General features: G+C 47.4%; 1 protein-coding gene across 2 annotated transcripts in view; it reads right to left on the bottom strand.

The window, feature by feature from the left end:
- Nucleotides 1-21,204, bottom strand: part of GRM3 (glutamate metabotropic receptor 3) — a 129,897-nt gene extending 108,693 nt beyond the window's left edge. The window contains exon 1 of one of the 2 annotated variants that reach the window (XM_068114102.2): nt 21,062-21,204. The gene's annotated coding sequence lies outside the window, so the exon portion shown is untranslated. The remainder of the gene's footprint in view (nt 1-21,061) is intronic. The other variant, XM_068114103.2, reaches the window with a different exon arrangement.
- Nucleotides 21,205-21,647: the final 443 nt, after the last annotated feature.

Raw genomic sequence — 21,647 nt, 5'->3', positions numbered from 1 at the left:
TTCAGTACTTCGTGTAACCCCCACGAGCATTCAGGAGAGCACGTACACGTTAAGGCATGCTGTTCATGAGATTTGCCAAGGTTTGGACAGGAATCGCTTGCCATGCAGTGACAATAGCCTGCTGCAATTCACGCACAGAGGTCGGCTGCTGGTCCAAGTGGTCGATTTGACGCTAGACTTGGGCCAAATCGGAGGTGATTTTCCTAATTCAATCTAATTTACCTAAAAGTTGTGAGTGAGTATCAGGAACAAAATCATGAAAAAAAAATTCAAAAATATTGACGTTTTACGGTCAGACAGCCCGTTACCATAGCAACGGTTACAGACGACCCAAAAAATGCCTAAATTGACGATTTCTCAAGCTGTGTTTGACCCCCAGAGTTGATTCTGGTACCAAAAGATGCAGAATTGAAAGCCAAGGATGATTGGATAGCTTAACAATGTCTGTGACACAATTCAATTCCACTTTTATCCAAAAAACTGATTTTTGTCTGAAATTTCAAGCATATTTATGGAAAAAATTGAAAATTTTGCTTTTTTTTTTTTTTTTTTTTTTTTTTTTTTTTTTTTTTTTTTTTTTTTTTTTTTTTTTTTTTTTTTTTTTTTTTTTTTTTTTTTTTTTTTTTTTTTTTTTTTTTTTTTTTTTTTTTTTTTTTTTGTATACAAGATCGAGGCTCGTGAAAGAGCAAACATTAATCACACAAAAAGACAAACCGACACACAAAACACAAAAAACAAGGGGAGCGGCAGACAAGATGGGGAGAGAGGGGGGAGGACACAAAAGAGAGGGGGAAGAAGGGGAAGGACACAAACACAACATTTGAGAGCAGGGACATCGGGAGGACTTGGGGGGAGGTGGGAGAGGATTAAAACATATGAACACTGCAAGGACTCTGGGGTGAATTACCGGGGGTAGAAAAGATCAAGGTTTTCGATGGGGGAAGATAAGAGATGGTGGTGAACAGCTGTTTTAAAGACCTGGAGGGAGGAGTGGGATTGAAGGGAGTGGGGGAGTTTGTTCCAGAGGCGGGAGAAAAGGGGAATGAAAGAGTGAAGGTGAGCAGAGAGCCTAGACTTTGGCAGTTTAACCATAAGAGGGTTGCAGGCAGATCTTGTGCGACCTGAAGGAATATTGGGGGGACAGAGCACAGAGAGAGCTGGGGGAGCAAGGCCGGAGAGGAGTCGGTAGAAGACAGAAAGACCACCTACCTGCCTGCGGTGAGTGAGTGAAAGGCCCTCAGAGATAGCTTCATCGCGGGAGATTCCAATGATTCTGAAAGCTTTGGATTCAACAGCGTGAAGCCGAGCCAGGTGTGAGGCAGGAGCACCAGCCCAGAGGGGGGAACAGTATTCCATTGAGCTGCGGATGAAAGCCTTGTATGTGGTGAGGAGCTCAGGTGTGCCAAGGAAGGACTTCGCACGACGGAGGATGCCCAGTCGGCGACTGGCTTTGGAGGCCAGCTTGGAAATGTGGTTTTCCCAAGAAAGATCATGGCAGATAGTGAGACCCAAAAGCTTGAGCGACAGAACTTCTTGGAGAGGATTGTTGAGAAAGTAGATGGGAGGGTTGTCCAGTCGGTCCTTTCGGAGAGACATTGTAAGAATGTGAGATTTGTCAGGATTGAAAGACATGTTCCACTTGTTTGACCAGTCTGTGATTTTGTCCAGGTCTGCAGAGAGTGAGGAAGCTGCAGACTGCCGATCTGAGGGATGAGGAATGGAGCGACAGAGAGTAGAGTCGTCAGCAAAGAGATAGAGAGGATTTTCAAGAGAGTCAGAGAGAATAGGATAACCTAATTTTTAATCATAGGATAACCATTAATCAAATTAAATTTACTTTAAATTGTCTTTTACAACCTTGTATTGTCCAGTTTTTATAACTGTTATAACGTTGTTTAAATTTGGCCATCTTAATTTCAATTAAAAAAAGTTAACAAAAGCAGCTTACAATCATTAATTTTAATGCCTGCTTTCGGTTGTTACTGTAACCATTCATCAGGCAAGTATGCTGTTTTTGTTTATTTTTCTCATTCAAACATTATATTAATAATTGTTTTTTTTATTGCAGTGCATCACATAGGCAATTAGGCATGGATACAAAAGCCAAGACCGTGTTGTGGCTCTTCGAAAAGTGTCCCCCCATCTTCAATCTACCAGGAAACCAGGGATTCACTGGCCCTTATCCACCAACAGGGGAACTGGTTGTTCTCCAGTACCATGGGTATCACAGACATCTGCAGGAAACCAGCCACCTTCAGTCTAACAAAAAGGATGCAGTCAAGCTTGTAGTGAAGGACTTGCAGGACTGGTGGGGAAATACCGGTTTTACCCTCAAGTCGTGGCAAGCCATAGAGAAGATGATATTTAGGGATATTGAGGAGTTCAAACTAAGGAAGAGTAAGAAGAGTAGGACGACAGATGCAGAGACCAAGAAAGGGAAGGACTTCTTAGCAAATATGAGGCAGACATTTTGGGTCGTTCAACCTGACTTTGAGAAGAAATTGGGAGCAGCACAAGCTGTGGAGAAGCAAGACAAGAGAGATAAAGAAGACTGGCTTTACCTAAAAGGTGTACGTGGGGATAGCTGTACACGTACAGCAACGCTTGGGTCTAGCGATGAGAAATTAGAAAATAGGAGGAAGCGCGAGTTTCTTGATCAGCAGGCAGAGCAGGTGAGAAGAGATAGGGATTGTTTGCGCACTGCCCCTAATGTAGATGTATCAGAAGATACTGATGACTCTGAGGAGACCACTGACACACCACTCTACACTGTTCCTGTGCAATCCCCAAAGGTCATCAAGAAGCTGGAAGGAGTTCCAAAGGATGCCTGCTTGATTGCAGACAAGTACGCAATTTCAAATACGGCAATCACAGAACTGGCTGCTGCCTTTCACAAAGACGACGGGAAGAACCTGGAGCAGTACAACCTATCAGTGAACACAACGGGGAGGAGGAGACAGTCTGTGAGGGTGGAGAAGGTGGGAGACATCGCTAAGTGGCAACTTGGTGACAGCACTTCCAAAATGTATGCTCTGCACTGGGACGGGAAGCTGATCAAGTCCCTAACCCATGTGGGCAAGGACATGGAGCGAGTGGCCGTGATACTGACAGGGACAGATGGCCAGGAGGTACTGCTGTCAATTGTTGGGATGGAAGGGAGGTCAACTGCTGAAAATGAGGCGGCAAAGATTATTCAGGTATTTATGCTCTACAGTTCTGTTAAGTTAATAAAAATCCTTATTTTTCGCTTTTTAGTTATACAATTTAGATTTGAGTTTTGTAAATTTTGGAAGTTTCTTATGTTTGTTCATTGAAGACAGTAAAACTGTCCAACTTGAAATTTCCAAAGTCTAAAAGTGAAGTAACAGTAGCGGTGTAGTTGTAGGTACCACAGCCAAAGGGTGTTGTGGATTTTGTTTAATTATACAAAAAGAACTACTTGTAAGTAGCTACATCAAATTAAGAATTTACTTGGAATATGTTAGTTATTTTTAATATAGGAGGAATACCGGTGGTGTAGATACTGGGTGGGGATACCAGTTAGAAAATAATGTAAGTATTCAATTATTTTGAAGTACTCCAAGTCTCTAAGCTGTCCAACTTGAAATTTCCAAAGTCTAAAAGTGAAGTAAGACATTACCAAAGTGAAGTATGAAGCAAATTAGCAATTTGGCATTCCACACTACGGATCCACACTACTTCCACACTACGGAACTACTACGGAACTACTACTACGGAACTACTATGGAATACTACGGAACACTACGGAATTCCACACTACGGAAGATCAATGATAAAATTGATATTAGTCTATAAAGTATATTCTAACTTATGTTCTATTATTAGTAGAATATAAGTTATCATTGGTGTCTTTACCTTATTCTATTTATTTTATATCCAGGTCCTCAATGAGCACCCAATCGACACATCAAGGATAGGCGCTCTTGTCTTCGATACAATGGCAGTGAACTCTGGGGTCAAGAGTGGAGTCGTAGTAAGACTGGAGACTGAGTTTGGCAGGAGTCTTCTGCAACTGGCGTGTCGGCACCACATCCACGATTTGGTTGGAGGGACGTCTTGCTCAATAGTGTATGGCCCCACCACAGGACCTAATGAACAGCTGTTCAAGCGACTGCTCAACACTTGGAGTGAATTGGACCGGGGCAACTACACATTGGTCGAGGTGTCTGCTCAACAGAGAGAGCTGGCTGGCCATGTACATGCCACCATCACCTTCCTTCAGACGTGGATGGAGAATAGCACAAAGGAGACTCTTCGACACGACTACCTGGAGCTGGCACACCTCACACTGCTGTTTCTTGGAGGGACTGTCCCTGATGGTATGAGGACCATCACTATCAAAGCTCCTGGGGCATTCCACCAAGCCCGTTGGATGAGCAAGACTTTATACACTATAAAGGTGGCACTCTTCCGTCGGCAGCTGGGAGATATCTACACACCCGAAGAGCTGGAAGACATGACCAGGCTCGCTGCATTCATGTCAGTCTTCTACACTAAAGCGTGGTTGACATGTACCAGTGCTGCAGATGCACCATCTAACGACCTGTACCTGATGAAGAACCTCCTCAAGGCTGAGGCCAGTATCGCAAAGAATCCAACAAAGTGGCCTGCCAAATTTCTGTCCTTTGTGACTGTGGCCCGAGAGAAGCTACAAAACCATTTGTGGTACCTCTCAGAGAGATTGGTCTCTTTGGCACTCTTCTCGGACAGAACGTCATCTGACAAGCAGACTATGAGAAGGGCTATGCTCAGGTACCATGGGACTGCACATAACATGATACAGGAGATGCCAGCCTCACAGCAATTGGGGAGTAAAGCCCTCAAAGACTTTGTTGGTTACGACTCTTGGAGCATGTTTGAACTCTTGGGTATTGACTCCAGTTTTGTCAAGCTCCCCGTTGCACAGTGGCCCACCTCAGACAGCTATCGTCATGGCAAGGAAGTTGTGGCCAACCTCCCAGTTGTCAATGACGCAGCAGAGCGGACACTTGGACTCGCCACAGATTTGAACACTAACAAGGCCCCCACATCTGAGGCGCAGCTCCAGGCTCTATACAGGGTTGTGAAGGGCGTCAGGGAGAAGCTGCATGGACTGGCAACATCCACTGAGGTTGTGACTAAGAAGTCATTGGCCTCCATTGATTACAATTGGGACTAGGTTTTTTATTTTGTTATCAATGTTCAATGTCAGACCTTAAATTTGAGACAAAAAAGCTTAATCAATGACAAAAGTTAATTTAAAGTACATTTAATTTGACTATAGCTCTGATTAATGATTAATTATCCTATGATTAAAAAGCAAAATTTTCATTTTGTTTTCAAACAAATGCCTTAAATTTGAGATGAAAATGAGTTTTTGGGATAAAAGTTGTTTTGAATTGTGTCACAGACATTGTTAAGCTATCCATTCATCCTTGGCTTTCAATTCTGAATCTTTTGGTACCAGAATAAACTCTTGGGGTCACACACAGCCTGAGAAATCATCGATTTTAAGAATTTTTTGAGTCGTCTGTAACGGTTGCTATGGTAACGGGCTGTTTTACCGTAAGACGTCAATATTTTTGAAAATGGTTTTGTTTCATGGTTTTGTTTCTGTTACCCAGCCACAACTTTTAGGTAAATTACAACCTTGGAGTATGAAAAATTGAGAATCACCCCTGATTTGGCCCAGTCTGTTTGACGCGTTAATTCTGCCCACAAGTTCTCTATCGGATTCATATCCGGGGACATGGCAGGCCACTCCATATGCTCTACACCATGGTCAGAAAGAAAGTGTTGGATCATGCGAGCACGATGAGGCGTGCATTGTCATCTTGGAAGACAAAGTTTCCTCGAAAGGCTGCACGAGCAAATGAAAGCAATGTTTCTTCCAGAATGACCCTGTACTTGAACTGGTTCAGGTTTCAATTCAGAACAACCAGGTCAGTTTTGCCCCCTGCATGAAAAGCAGCCCAAACGGTCACCCCACCACCTCCAGCTTGGACTCTTGGCACTATACAATCTTTCCTGTAGGCTTCATGCACTTGCCTGCGCACTCGGACGCGGCCATCTTGACGATAGACCAGAAATCTAGACTCGTCACTGAAGATCACGTGATTCCAGTGTCCTGGCTGCCATTGACGGTGCTCTCTGGCCCACTGCAATCGGCGCTGGCGGTGTTGTCTGGTCAGGCGTGGCTTTCTCAGGGGACGCCTGGCACCATAGCGTGCTTGAACCAGTCGTTGGTTGACTCGCCTTCTGTATACAGGCACATTTGTCAGTTGCTGCCACTCAGCCCTAAGCCGATTAGCTGACTTGGTTCTGCCATTGCGGACTAACCGGTGCAGCTGGCGATCATCCCTCCTTGTGGTTCTGCGGGGACGTCCTGGCCTCGGTATTGGAGTAGGGACACCCCTCTGAGCATTTCGTTTCAGGATCTTTGACACCTGACCTTGAGCGATGCCATACTGCCGGGCAATAGCACGCTGTTTCATGCCGTAATTTCGTAAAGCCACCACTCCATGACAAACAGCATTGTCGAGTTGACGGACCATCTCCAGAGGAAGCGGCAATAACTTTTGGAGACGTGCAGCAGTTGTTTTCCACTAATACAGAACGCAACAACCCTTGTATACCCGACTGTGAAGCCAATCATCAAATGCACCTGTCCCGTACATTTTGCCACGCCACCTTTGATATAATCCTGTTGTTGACTTCTTGCTGCGACAGACAATCATTGACATGGTTCTTTTAACAAATAAATCACCAAGTGTAAAAGAACTCACCAGATTGATATACTGAGTTAAGAAAGTAAACCCAAGTCAAGAAAAAAAACAAAATTCCATATTAATGCCAAGTCTGTATATATATATATATATATATATAATATATATATATATATATATATATATATATATATATATATATATATATTATATATATGTATATATATATATATATATATATAAATATATATATATATATATATATATATATATGTATATATATATCTATTGTTATATATATCTATTGTTATATATATATATATATATATATATATATATATATATATATATATATATATATATATATATATATATATATATATATATATATATTGTTGCGGAACCCAACGTCGACCTCTGTTCCCCTTAGAGGGGGATTAATCCTCTCTTCTATAACTGACCGACGTGGTCCTGACACTGCCCAGCTTCCCCTGGAAAGGTAGGTGGCACAGCCCCGTTCGTACCGCGGACAGATGTTAATTGCCGAGCGGTTTTAGCAACCGCGGCATGAACTATTAACAGAAACTAGACCCGATCCTTGAACGTTGGGCCAAATCGTGCCACATGTTTTCAATGGGAAAAGACAAAAACGACGGATTGTGAAGAAGAGAAGACGAAGGCAAAAGGTTGGAAATACGACTATTATTTATTACTACTATTTACACAATGAAAGAAACCAAGAAGAAGGAAGGATAATAAAATAATGCAGAAAGAGGACGGACCAGAAGGACACAGTGAAACTCTAGCTTACTATTAACAGTCTTACTTAAACCCCAGGACAACACAGAAGACGGACGAACAATCAGACTACATGGGGAATGATGGCAGGAACGAATGGCGGGAAGGATCCGGGTGGTTGGGATGATCACGGCTCGAGTTGGGCAGCCGCCGGCTCTCCTCAACCGTCTCTCGTACGGCGATTCCTTTTGAAGCTGCAACTGCCGTCACCGCTCAAAGCTGCCGTGGTCAAAAACTGCGGTGGTTCCCAAGCTCCGTCGGTTCAAGCTGCTGTGGTGTGCCGCATCTGACGTGGAGGCCTTGCGTGAGGGGTTCTCTCTCTCTCTCAAAGGCTTGCTGTCTCTCTGCCGTTTCTCTGACGCAACTCTCAGGACTCCTGCCGTTTCTCTGACGCAACTCTCAGGACCCCCTGCCGTTCTCTGACGCAACTCTCAGGACTCCTGGGTATTCAACTTGTTCTTCTTTGAAAGCTTTGCGCGCGGCTTATATAACGCCTCGGGCGATCAAGCCGCCGGCCTCCAGGACACGCCCATCGGTGAGCTCGCCTCGGCCCTGATTGGTCGCGAGGGCTCACCGATCCCCACCCTTAGAGGAAGCGTTGGCAAGACGACGCCTTGTTCCCGGCGTTGGCCGAATCCTCCCACCTTCCGCTCCGAGATGACCTCGTGGCTAATGGAGTCTTGCAGCGAAAAACCACAACCCCACAGCAGCAGCAGAATGCAGCAAACCACCCAATGCAGTTGGCAATTGACGAAAGGGGAATGTGAAGGGAATCTACCTCGTTTGAATTCGGTGCAATGGAGTGTTAATTAATGGAAGACACAGCCTTAATCTAATACACATAATAAGGAGATAACTACTGAACAAGGAGGAAATCTATGATTTGCTACGTGATTGTTTATGAATAACTACGGGCACGACCTTTGACCTTTATACACCAAATGGAGGAAGGAGGGTGATATTTTACTACAATAAAAAAACCCAATTCTCAAATCCATAACATATATATTGTTACGGTACGCGGTTAAGGATGTTGTATTTGCCGAGCGGAGGCTCCGCGACCGAACAGTTGTCCACGACTAAACCCGATTCACCCAAACGTTGGCCGTATCGCGCCACAGATACTCCAATGTGGAAAAGACTAAGACGACGAATGCAAAGAGGAAGAAGAAGACGTACAGAGAGTAACGGGGTTTATTATTATTTACACACATAAGCAAATAGAGCAGTCACGGGTATTTACAGCGGACATGAAACGCAGGTGACACAGTGAAAATTACTAGCTTATACAGACTTAGTTACTACCCAGGACAGCATGAACAAAACAAACTCACGTACGCAAATGGGAACTTGCAGGCAGGAATGGCTGGAAAGGATGAGCAGGTGGGATCACAGGGCACAGCGAGCAGGTCCACTCCGGGCGGGAAGCGGGGAGCCGGCAGCTCCTTGAAGTCCGCTTTACAGCGCACGCGGCAGCTCCTGGTATTCGGCTTTACAGCGCACGCCGGCAGGGTCACTCGCTGCCCCGTCAGGGATTCACGCGGCTGGTTGAAACGGGGCTGGACTCCTCTGCCGTATCTCTCGTGTAGCTTGTCCCAGCGATCGTCGCACCCTTCTCCCCAAACCTCCAGCGCGGGTCTGACACGCCCCCTTCAGGTTCGGTACCCCGCCCTCCTCCCCGTGCTCTGTTTCGTGACCTTGTATGGTAATCCCACGGCCTGTCTCCTCATGGCGCCGATGACACGCCCCTCGTGGCGAGCCATGGGCTTGTTTCCTTATTTGGGCATGGGGCTGAACAGCCCCGCCCTTCGTGGCGCGCCCTGGGCTTGCCTCTCCCGGGCGACCCCGCCCCTCCTGTTCAAACAGAGCATGGAGCACATATTCACTATAGCAGCGAAATGAGAGGGCGCGCACCCCACGCTTGTGAACTGCTTTACCCGCAGATGGAGAGTTTGGCTGGGAAATGGAAGTATTGAAGGGGAGCTATTCTTAATTGATTCGGTGCAATGGAGTATTATTCTAATGGAAGACAAGGCCTTACTCTAAAACACATAATAAGATATACGCTACTGAACAAGGGTTTTATCGGGTCCTGCAATGTGGTGTTTCATGGAATAACTACCGGGACGCCCTTTTTACTTTTACACAACACTGGAGGCAGGAGGCGCAGAATAAACAATAATAATAATAAAGCACACAATAAAAAAATACAGTCCTCATATCCGCAACACTGCACCCTCCTCCTCTTAGGCATTTCCCGGGCCTACAACTTTAATTTAGTGTGACACGTAGGTGTAGTTCCCTCTACTTTTAACCTGACCCTGAGTGCGACAGTTTTAAAACATAAATAAATGTGTCCCGCTGCTCCATTGCACCCTGCCTAACAGACTCACGCCCACAGTTAACCGAATTGCGGAATGGTCTTCAAACTACACACTGACGGTGGGGAGCATTATTTACAATTGACACTACTTTTATTTACAAGACTAACCCAGGACCTGTGGTTGTTCTTTCTGGGGGGGAGACAGTCTGCTCTGCATCAATGCACCATGAAAGCACCCAAAAACGCACCAAAGCACCCTCAAGCACCAATCGGTGCAGTCACCACAGTTCATCAGTGTTCATGAATAATCAAAATAAGCCAACAACCCCTAACCCTGCAGGTGGTCTCTTGCTCTTCGGCTCCTTCTGCTGGCTATTATTATTTCTTCCAGATGTTGTCTTTTTCCTTTGCTGGCGGCCTATTTGCAATAAAGTAAAATGCACCCAACGTGTCCCTTTTATTTTCTTTATTTATGGCCCACAGGGCCGACTAGTGTGGTTCACCTGTGGGGCATCGGTGCCCTGTGGCCAAGGTCCGCCAGCAAGATTTCGGGCCCTCATGGCCGGTTCCAGCAGAGGGGCCATGCCCCAACCCATGGGGTCCATAAGTGGTGCTCGGCCACAGACATGTGGTCCATAATGTGGTGCATCGATGCAGACAGCTGGTTCTGGGAGTTCCGGGCGCACAATGGCGGACTCACGCACGCTCCCCTCGGCGCCCAATGGCGCACAGGTCATGTGGGAGACAAAGGGGGGGAGAGACAGATGAGCGAGGGGTAAGGTCACAAGGGTACACATCAATAAGGCAATGCAAGGTGAAATGCGTACGGAGGGCGAAGTGAGAAAGCTCGTCCCTACTGTACGTCACCCTCCTGTCACCTACACTACCCTTGCCCTTACCCCATATGTACAAAATCTACACATTTACAAATTCGTCACTACTGTCACGTCTTCCCCATATTTCCCCTATACCAAATTTGTCTTCACAATCCCTCCACTTCAAAATTTGCCATCACCCAATTCATCATCAATCCTCATAAGGAGGGAGAGATGGAACATCAAGCACAATGTCACACCCACGTCATGATGCGTCTCACAATCCAAAACATTTGCACAATAAAATAATTAAACCAACCTGGCATGGTGTGGAGGTACCTGTCACCTCAGGTGAGTGGATGCAGATGGTGCGAGGAGACTTCAATCCTAACTATCCTCTAAATGACTTTAATACACTTTACTCTACCCGGGGTCTCTCCCTGCCAATCCATTGGCCAACTTACACTATGGGTTCTAAAAACCAATTCCCATTGACCAAACTGTGGTGCTGCTCAATTTGGGGTCTCACTCCCCCGATTCATCTCCCGGTGCCCTTGCACAATTTCTGGGCTGTGACGTGTAGCTCTCCCAGCAGGTCTACCCACCTGCACACCTCCACCACTGCAGTTGCCACCCGAGCTTACCTAGCTCCTCACCCTAACCTAACTAACTGGGGAAGGCCCCTCATGGCTCTGTCACCCCTCGGTGCCCTCTGGCACTGGGCTACCCGGGTCCGTCCTCCGGATCCTCGGGCCCCATCCACAACAACTCTACCGGCTCCCAGAGCCCACCTGCGGCCTCACCTGGCCGACATCCTTACAGTGGTGGAGTGCCCAAACCAACTACACACACTAACAGGCTACACGCCCAGCCATTTCCACAACACTAATGCACCCATCCAATCACCATTCTTCCACCCGCACCACAGATGCCAATATCCAACCACAATTTACCTGTACCCTCTACCTCACCGTTACACTAACCGCCCTGGGTATTCGTGATGGGGGTCCACTCTTCCCCCATTCACACCTTCGCACCATCCACTCCACTCCATAGTTTCCACCATACTCACTCCACGACCATCTATTCCAATACTCCATATATTCCACACTACCATTCTCCATTCACCTGTTGTTGCACACCTGTTGTTGCACACCTGTGCAATCACACCTGGTGCCACCTGCACCCTCCTTCTCTTCCTGGACCAGTTGGTCAACACAACACACATCACCATCACCATCACTCAAACACTGCTCCATCCACCTGTTCAGTTGCACACCTGTGCAATCACACTACAACTCACAATCACAATCAGTTACTCATACCCTGCTCAATACACTTTCAATCCTCACACACACGGCATCATCTCTTCTAACTACTCCCCTCTGAAACTTGCGCTTCCCAGTCGCCCCTTTACATTATTGCGCTCCCTCGTCATTATCATCCACTCTAATCTACCTGCGTCCCCACTACAGGTATCCTTGTCACTAACTAATCTTAACGTTACCTAATGTCATCTTCGCTAGATCCCTACACATTATCCAAACCCTCCCGGGCTAGTTTTCACTGCCAAACCCCATAATCTAGTGCTCCTTTGCCCCCCTGCTGTGAGGGATGGTGGATTGGCCATCCCATCACATCGGGGCATCTCTTACTATAAATTTTGCTCGTCCAATTTCCACAAATCAAAATTTTTGCCAATCATCTGCCAATCACTGTACCATTACCAATCATCACTCTGCCAATCCTTTGCCAATCATCAAATTTTGTTTTTCTAATTTCGGGTCCAGACCACTATCCTCATCATTACAGTCTACTTACTAATGCCTCTCGGTGCGCCAATTCACTTCCACAGCCCGGCTTCGTAAAGCCGAGCAATGAATGCGGGTTGTTTGGTGCCGGCGGCTGGATACGTCCCGCATTCGGTGCAGGGAAGGACGCTTACCCGGGCCGAGATCCCACGCACCATCTCGGCACAGAGCCGTCCAATGGCCCGATCTCGACCTGCCGGAACGTCTCAACAAAAAGGGGTCGCCATGACGACCCTTCCTATCGGGCTGCCCGCTCCGCCTAGTGGACCACGGACGCGGCCGTTCAAAGCGATGCCCAGCGTGGATCGCGTACGGCGGTCCTTTCGAACCCGCCGTGGTTCGGATCCCCATTTGGTCCTCGCGGTACGCGAAGCTGCCCGACGCGCACCGAGGGCCCGATTCGGCTATATGTTATTCTAACCGCTAACCCGGTTACCGTCGATGCCTCACCTGCATGCTTACACCCCGCAGCCCGTTCCTTGCTCATACATCCAGCTGTTCCCATGCTCCTCGTCATTGCACCTTCTCTTACACACCCAGGTACACTCATTCCGCTCACAGACTTGGTCACACATCTGACCACCGAACACCTTGGCACACATTCGTCGTTCGCACACCTCACCAACACACCTCTTCGCGCCCCCTCCTCGGTCACCTCCTCTGTGACAACCACAGGTGTGCTCTCACTCGCACACCCAACCACGTGTCTCACTACCAATTCCAGCGTGCATTCCCACACACGCTCTACCATTCCAGGTGTGCTTCCTTCCATTCCAGGTGTACTTCCTCTCTCACCTGTCACAACCAACTCACGCTCCGTGTCACTCTCACTACTTTCACCACCACTCTTGACAGCGCACCCACCCTTACTCTCGACAGCGCACTCTTTCCTCATGCACCTGTCCGTTACACACCTTTCTCGTGCACACTCTCCCGTTACATCCTCTGTAACACTCACCACAGGTGTGCATTCTTTCTTACTTTTGACAGCGCACTCTTTCCCCATGCACCCGTCCGTTACACACCTTTCTCGTGCATCCTCTTGCGCACACTCTCCCGTTACTTCCTCCGTAACACTCACCACAGGTGTACACTCTTCCGTTACATCCTCTGTAACACTCCTCACTACGCGCTTCCATGTGCTCCCTCGCACACGCGCTACGACTGACTCACTCTCGACAGCACACTCACTCCTCGGCGCGCACTTTTTCCTCACACACCCCAGAGTCGGACATTCTCGCACACCTCCTCTTTCGCACACCAGACCTGTCGCACACTTCACCAACGGCCTCTCACGAACACCCGGGTCCACAACAACCCCCAAGCCGAATGAAGCTCCCCTCACATCATATACATTTCCTCGTATATCGCCACTCACCTTGGCACCTCGTCGCCGCACCTCCTTCACCACATGCACACCTCTTTATTTGGTTAGTGAGCACACCATTATGATTTGAGCACCGACCTTGTACCAATTCCATTACTTCCTCCTTTATCTCCCTCTTAGTTTCTGTCCGTCCCTTCTTAATTTCACTCACCTCTTCTTCCACTTCCTCTAATTTTTGCTTCACCTCTTTTATTTCCCGGTGCGTCTCCTCAAGTTCGTCCTCTAAGGCTATTTTGACCGTCTCTATGTGCGTCCTCACCTCTCGGTCCTTCGTCTCCATTACTTCTGTCACCTCTTCCAACCTCGTTGTCAGTCCCTCACGTACCATCTGACATTGCCTCTGTGTCGCTATTAAGTCGTCCTTGATGTCTCTTTGTGTCGCTTTTAACCCTCCTAGTACCGCAGTGTTCCTTTGAACCTGCTCCACTAACTCTTTTTGTCCCTCCGTCAGCTGTTCCACCTCCTCCGTCAGGTCCTCTATTCCCCCTTGTAACCTAGCCGTATTATTCCTCACCTCTTTCTCCATACGCTTTTCACCTCGCTTTACCTCCTCGCGTACCCCCGAGACCTCCTCACTTACACCTCGTCGTATCTCCTCTTTCATCTCCTCCCTCTCTTTTGTAGATGCTGCCCTCATCTGTCCCAATTCATCCCTCTGAGCATCCAATTTGGTTTCTACCCCGATTTTTACCTCCTCTATCTGCTCTCCCATTTGTTTAATTTCTCGGGCGGATTGCTCCCCTATTGCCCGCAATTTGTCTTCCATCCTATTTTCTAGCTCCTCTAACCCATTTTTCACCCCCTCTAACTGATTCTCCTGGGCAGCCATTCTATTTTCCACCCCCGTTAACCCATTCTTTACCTCTTTTATCCCGTTGTCTAACCCCTCAAATTTAGCTTCTAGCCGTTCCCCCATTTCTCCCATTTTGCCCCCCATTTCGCCGATTTTGCCCCCCATTTCGCCCCCCAATCGCTCACTATTAGCCCTCAATTCGTCCCTTATCCGCTCACCCTGAGCATCCATCCGGTTCCCCAATTGCTGACTATTAGCCCTCATTTCGTCCCTCATTCGTTCCATACTGTCGTTTTTTTCCTGCATTTCCACCATGAATTGGGCCATGAAGGCTTGCATTTGGGCCGCGCTCATTGGTTCCGCGGCCGTGGCCCCCTCAACCACGTGCGCGAGAGCGCCATTTTGTGCGCCTGATACCCCCTCAACCACATCCTCCATATACATTTCCCTGAGGTCCTGGGTCGATTCCACCCCGTCTATCTCTCCCACCGGCATCCCGTCGCCTTGACCAGCCATGGCGCGATTTCAAAATTCGGGTTTTGCTTTACAACACAAATTTCCAGCAGCTCTTAATTTTGAGCGCGTTAAGCGCGCTTCGGGTCCGATCCGACACTCCTGACACCAATTGTTACGGTACGCGGTTAAGGATGTTATATTTGCCGAGCGGAGGCTCCGCGACCGAACAGTTGTTCCCCGACTAAACCCGATTCACCCAAACGTTGGCCGTATCACGCCACAGATACTCAATGTGGAAAAGACTAAGACGACGAATGCAAAGAGGAAGAAGAAGACGTACAGAAGAGTAACGGGGTTTATTATTATTTACACACATAAGCAAAAAGAGCAGTCACGGGTATTTTCAGCGGACATGAAAACGCAGGTGACACAGTGAAAATTACTAGCTTATACAGACTTAGTTACTACCCAGGACAGCACGAACAAAACAAACTCATGTACGCAAATGGGGAACTTGCAGGCAGGAATGGCTGGAAAGGATGAGCAGGTGGGATCACAGGGCACAGCGAGCAGGTCCACTCCGTGCGGGAAGCGGGGAGCCGGCAGCTCCTTGAAGCCCGCTTTACAGCGCACGCCGGCAGCTCCTGGTATTCGGCTTTACAGCGCACGCCGGCAGGGTCACTCGCTGCCACGTCAGGGCTTCACGCGGCTGGTTGAAACGGGGCTGGACTCCTCTGCCGTATCTCTCGTGTAGCTTGTCCCAGCGATCGTCGCACCCTTCTCCCCAAACCTCCAGCGCGGGTCTGACACGCCCCCTTCAGTTTCGGTACCGCCCTCCTCCCCCGTGCTCTGTTTCGTGACCTTGTATGGTAATCCCACGGGCTTGTCTCCTTATTTGGGCATGGCGCCGATGGCACGCCCCTCGTGGCGAGCCACGGGCTTGTTTCCTTATTTGGGCATGGGGCTGAACAGCCCCGCCCTTCGTGGCGCGCCCTGGGCTTGCCTCTCCTGGGCGACCCCGCCCCTCCTGTTCAAACAGAGCACGGAGCACATATTCACTATAGCAGCGAAATGAGAGGGCGTGCACCCCACGCTTGTGAACTGCTTTACCCGCAAATGGAGGGTTTGGCTGGGAAATGGAAGTATTGAAGGGGAGCTATTCTTAATTGATTCGGTGCAATGGAGTATTATTCTAATGGAAGACAAGGCCTTACTCTAAAACACATAATAAGATATAAGCTACTGAACAAGGGTTTTATCGGGTCCTGCAATGTGGTGTTTCATGGATTAACTACCGGGACGCCCTTTTTACTTTTACACAACACTGGAGGCAGGAGGCGCAGAATAAACAATAATAATAATAAAGCACACAATAAAAAAATACAGTCCTCATATCCACAATGTATATATATATATATATATATATATATATATATATATATATATATATATATATATATATATATATATATATATATATATATATATATACATACATATATTGTGGATCTCGGCGCCGGCCTTCTCCCCTTACCAAGGGGGGGTTAGTCCCCTTGTCTTTGACTGGCCGACGGGACCCGGGACCTATGACGTCCTTCCCGGACAGCGCGAAGTAGGGTTGTATGACTAGAATCACTATTACCTAATTACTTGCGCTGCCCAGAAACGAGGAAATAAGCCCTTTCCCGCAGCAGCACCTGCAAACTCTCATTGGGGTTTGGCAGCACGACATCACGATGTGAATCCAGACTTTGCACAAATTCCATTTCGACCTCCCGTGATACATTTCCTAACTCCGCCGTCTCTTTAACCCCAATTTCCACTACACCCATGTCTTTTTCTATATCTGGCTCGATGGCCGCCGGTGCACATAAAAGAAAATTTTCCAATTCGGCGGCCGTCGGCTTTTCTACACCCCGAGTCACAATTTCTACCCCAGTCATTTTAACTGCGCCTCGCTCAGGCTCGCTTTACACGCGTTCCTCAAATCGCATTACCTCGTCGCGTACCAATGCGACTTTCCCGCTCGACCTGCGCTCTATGTCCTTCCCCATCTCTTTTATTAACTCCCCTCGGGTGTCCATTTTGCTTTCCAACCCGCTTTTTACCTCTTCTAATTCATCCCCCATCTTGTTATCCAACCCTTTTATTTCCCGGGTAGATTTGTCCCCCAATTTTTTTAATTGGCCACCCATTTTGTTTTCCAACTCTTTTATTTCCCGTGTGGATTTGTCACTTTGGGTATCCAATTTTGCCATTATCTGGACCATAAATAATCGCATGTACTCTGGCATCGCGGGCTTGGCTGCCGCGGCCATGTGCGAGGCGCCACCATTTTCTACCCCTACGGCCGGCCTCTCATCAATGTCCTCTTCTTCCCATTCTTCCCGGGGGTCCTGGGTCATCAATTCTTCTCCCTCATATTTCTCCTCCTCTACCCCCACCGGCATCCGACCGTCCTGGCTAGCCATGGCACGAATTTAATTTGGATGTTACAAAACTAAATTTCGGTCACTCGTAATTTTCGAGTCCGTTAAGCGCACTTCGGGTCCTAATCCAAACTCCTGACACCAAATGTTGTGGATCTCGGCGCTGGCCTTCTCCCCTTACCAAGGGGAGGGGGGGGGGTTAGTCCCCTTGTCTTTGACTGGCCGACGGGACCCGGGACCTATGACGTCCTTCCTGGACAGCGCGAAGTAGGGTTGTATGACTACAATCACTATTACCTAATTACTTGCGCTGCCCAGAAACGAGGAAATAAGCCCCACACGAATCACGCATGCTGAGACGCCGAGCGGTGCATACACGCGATCCGTGCCATTTATTTGGTGAACCCGGTTCTAGCGATCTTACTCATACCACGCTTAGCCAATGGAGAAATCACAGAAGCGGTCGAATTGGGAAGAAAGGAAGAACACGATTTATTTACACTATTTACAATGATGAGAAGAAGCAGAGACACAGGGCAATCCTTAAGAACAGTCTTAACTTACTCCCAGGACAAACGGGCCCGTCTCACACACAGGCACACTCACACGGGGATTGCAGATGAAGGTCAGCATGTCCAGGGATGGATGGCACATCCACGGATGGTCAGCTCTCTCTGGTCCCCAGCTCGTACCGCGAAGATGGATCCTGTAGCAGGCAGGAGCTCTCCGCGTGTCGGTTGGCGCACATGGGATAATACGGGGCGAATATTAGGGTCTGGGCTCTGGCGGTTAACACTGGTGGCTATGGCGGCGTTCACTCGCGTGGCTGCATACGTAATAGGCGAATACAGTTCAAAGCCTTGAAGCGCTGACACAATGAAGTGCTCTCAATGCACTCGCCATAAAAGTCCTTCCAGCCCTCTTCTCTGCGAGTCCTTACAATGCGCAATTCCTTCAAGCAAGTCCTTTTGTAGCAAGTCCTCTTGTACAACGAAGTTCTGTGCATCAGTCCTTTTATCACGCCCTTTCCCAATGAGTCCTGTTTGTAAGTCCTCTCAAGGGCAGTCCTCTCTAAGGGCTTTGTGCCAAGACTTTTATAGGCACGCCCCGCGAACCTTCTAGCACTTGCCAGACGCGCTTTACCACTCCCTATCACGCCATGCCTTTAGAGCCCTGGTTGGCTGGTGGCCCTTACCGTCATCACCTCTGACGCGCTGCCTTGACGCCGCCCCACCCCGACCCCGCGCTCCTCCCTCTTCTCAGGCCTACCTCGTGTTACTTGACTAGCGAGCGAACAAAGGGCAGCGAGTGCTGCTGGCAGCCAAAGCGTAACAAATTGAGGGATCAGCCAAATGGGGCGCGGGATCAATTATGCCCATGGAGGTGGAACTTGGAGTGTGGACGCAAAATGAAGGGGCCTAAACTCATGTCTTTACACAACACAGATATTACGAGTGGAAATGGCCTATACTTACACATACTATGACATAACTAATACTCTAAGGTGGCCTACGTGTTGCTCGTGGACTAACTATGGGGGGCAACCCTTTAACCTTTAATGATCAATATGTGCCAATCTCAAAACCGTAGCAATATATATATATATATATATATATATATATATATATATATGAATATATATATATATATATATGTGTGTGTGTGTGTGTGTGTGTATATATATATACCGGTATATATATAGTGTAAGGTAAAAAATATATATTCATATGTTAAAGACTACAATACTTCCTGATCGTGAAAATAATTTATTTATTACTTTGTTATCATGCGATATTACCAATGATCGAGGAAATTACAGTAAAATTTTGAAGGCACTTTATTGGACGAAGAAGAAGAAACGTTGTGCCTTATAATTTGCAGGCATTTTTCGATTCCACGTAGACATGAAATGACATTTGGACATTTGTTAGCAATCTCCCCACTCATCTTTTGTTAATTTTGCTGCCATCACTTATCTGGAAAGAAGGAATTAATTATGTCCTATATGGCTCCTGACTGTGTGTACATATGGCACAAACATACACAAACTCGAGCTTAGTTTCAATCTGTGAAAGGCATGGAGCCACCTACTGGTAAGTGCAGTGTCAGCTGTTAGAGCGCGAGCCACAGTGTGTCAGCTTGAAGACTTATAATGCCTTTGTGGCCATTGCCAGCCCCTTTTGGGAAAGACATCAATCCACGGACGCGTTTCGGGCTCACTGGTGATCATCAGCATGGTGTGCACACTCTTCAAACACTGACCAGGAATGTTGTCCTTTGTACGATTATATCCAAATATCCACCTCAAATGCTACGGAGCCATGAAGCCACCCGCGTTCCACTGCAGCACTTGCTGGGAGGAACATGCGTAAGTTTTATTTCTGAAAATTCCTTTCAGTATGGAAATGACATTTGTGCCATTTTGGGAAATGAGGGGATGTGGGTGGAGGTGGGGTGGGATGGTAAGGGGGGGGGGGGGGGTGATCTGGCAGCAACCCATGCATATGAAAGAGACCTGGACAGGTGCATCAGAAAATAAAGGACCTCTCAGAGTCATTTAAGAAGGTGTTGAGATGAGGGATATTTAGGTGCACATACTGGCTTTGTAATGCACATCCACGTGATTATAGTTATTCTAATATTCGAGAAAAAAAATCTTGTTAATTTTTTGTTAAATATATATGTGCACCTCAAAATTAACAAAGGATGAGAGCTCATGAGTGCTAAAAGCTGAGGGAAAGATAAGTGCTAAAAGATGAGGGAGAGATGAGTGCTAAAAGATGAGTGAAAGATGAGTGCTAAAAGATGAGTGCTAAAAGATGAGTGAAAGATGAGTGCTAAAATATGAGTGCTAAAAGATGAGTGCTAAAATATGAGTGAAAGATGAGTGCTAAAAGATGAGTGAAAGATGAGTGCTAAAAGATGAGTGAAAGATGAGTGCTAAAGGATGAGTGAAAGATGAGTGCTAAAAGATGAGTGCTAAAAGATGAGTGCTAAAAGATGAGTGCTAAAAGATGAGTGAAAGATGAGTGCTAAAGGATGAGTGAAAGATGAGTGCTAAAAGATGAGTGCTAAAAGATGAGTGAAAGATGAGTGCTAAAAGATGAGTGAAAGATGAGTGCTAAAGGATGAGTGAAAGATGAGTGTAAAATAATGTAGTTATTAATTATTATTATTATTATTATTATTATTATTATTATCTGCTTAAATAAATAATAAAATCGAGAAACAGACAGTAAAATGCAAGTAGAACTTGTGTACATATAAATATGGCAGAAGTATAATAATTGCACAACGCACTCACGACAGTGATGGAACCATGGTGAACATGTCCCCACTTTTGTTCATATCGTGGGGGAAACTCAGGGGGCACAGTTGTCCTCTCCGCCGGTTGCTCAAGGCAGGTGTTCACTTACCAAGCACGGCTCGTACGGTTACCATAGCGATGCAAGCACGAGCAAACCCGAACCCCATCCCCTTCGTCGGACCACCCGAGCCCGGGCACCGGTGCTCCCAACACCTACCAGAGCAGGTGTCGCCGCCGGAATCGGACGCCGAGATCATCGCCCGGTGGGTCGTGCGTGGACTCGCGGAGACGATGCGCAGCCTCGGGACGAGACGTGGGAAAGACAGCTGGAGGAGGAGCGGAGCGCGTACCGAGCTCTACCCTCGTACACTAAGTGTGGGGCATCGCGACGTTTTAACCCCCGCGGTGGCAGCAGGTGCACGCACGGAACGTACGAACGCGTCCGATCCGAGATCTACAGCGGTCTTAAACGGACGACCACGGAGCAACCTTCTCGGTCTTCCCAAAGGAACTCCCAATAAGTGACATTCCCTCGCATCCCGATAAACTGGATCCAGGTTGTGTGCGGACGCCAGGTCGGATTAAATTAAGCATTCCCTCGAGGCTCCTTTGCAGTTGGAGCGATGATGCAATTCCTTAAGCACTTCAGGGATGCATATGCAACGGATTTTGCATCGCGTTGATGCTCGTTATTGTGACCCAGAGCACCTTCCAGAGTCTTCCTTATTCGTCCTCATGGGATTTGCTTTCGACGAAATATCATTTTCCAATTAGATTGTGATGATGACTTTTGATGGGGTCGC

The sequence above is a fragment of the Myxine glutinosa genome, chromosome 4, assembly GCF_964187855.1.
Source record: "Myxine glutinosa chromosome 4, kmMyxGlut1.1, whole genome shotgun sequence".
Classification (NCBI taxonomy): domain Eukaryota; kingdom Metazoa; phylum Chordata; class Myxini; order Myxiniformes; family Myxinidae; genus Myxine; species Myxine glutinosa.
Note: the sequence above shows the minus strand (reverse complement) of the source record. Positions and strands in the feature narration are given on the sequence as shown.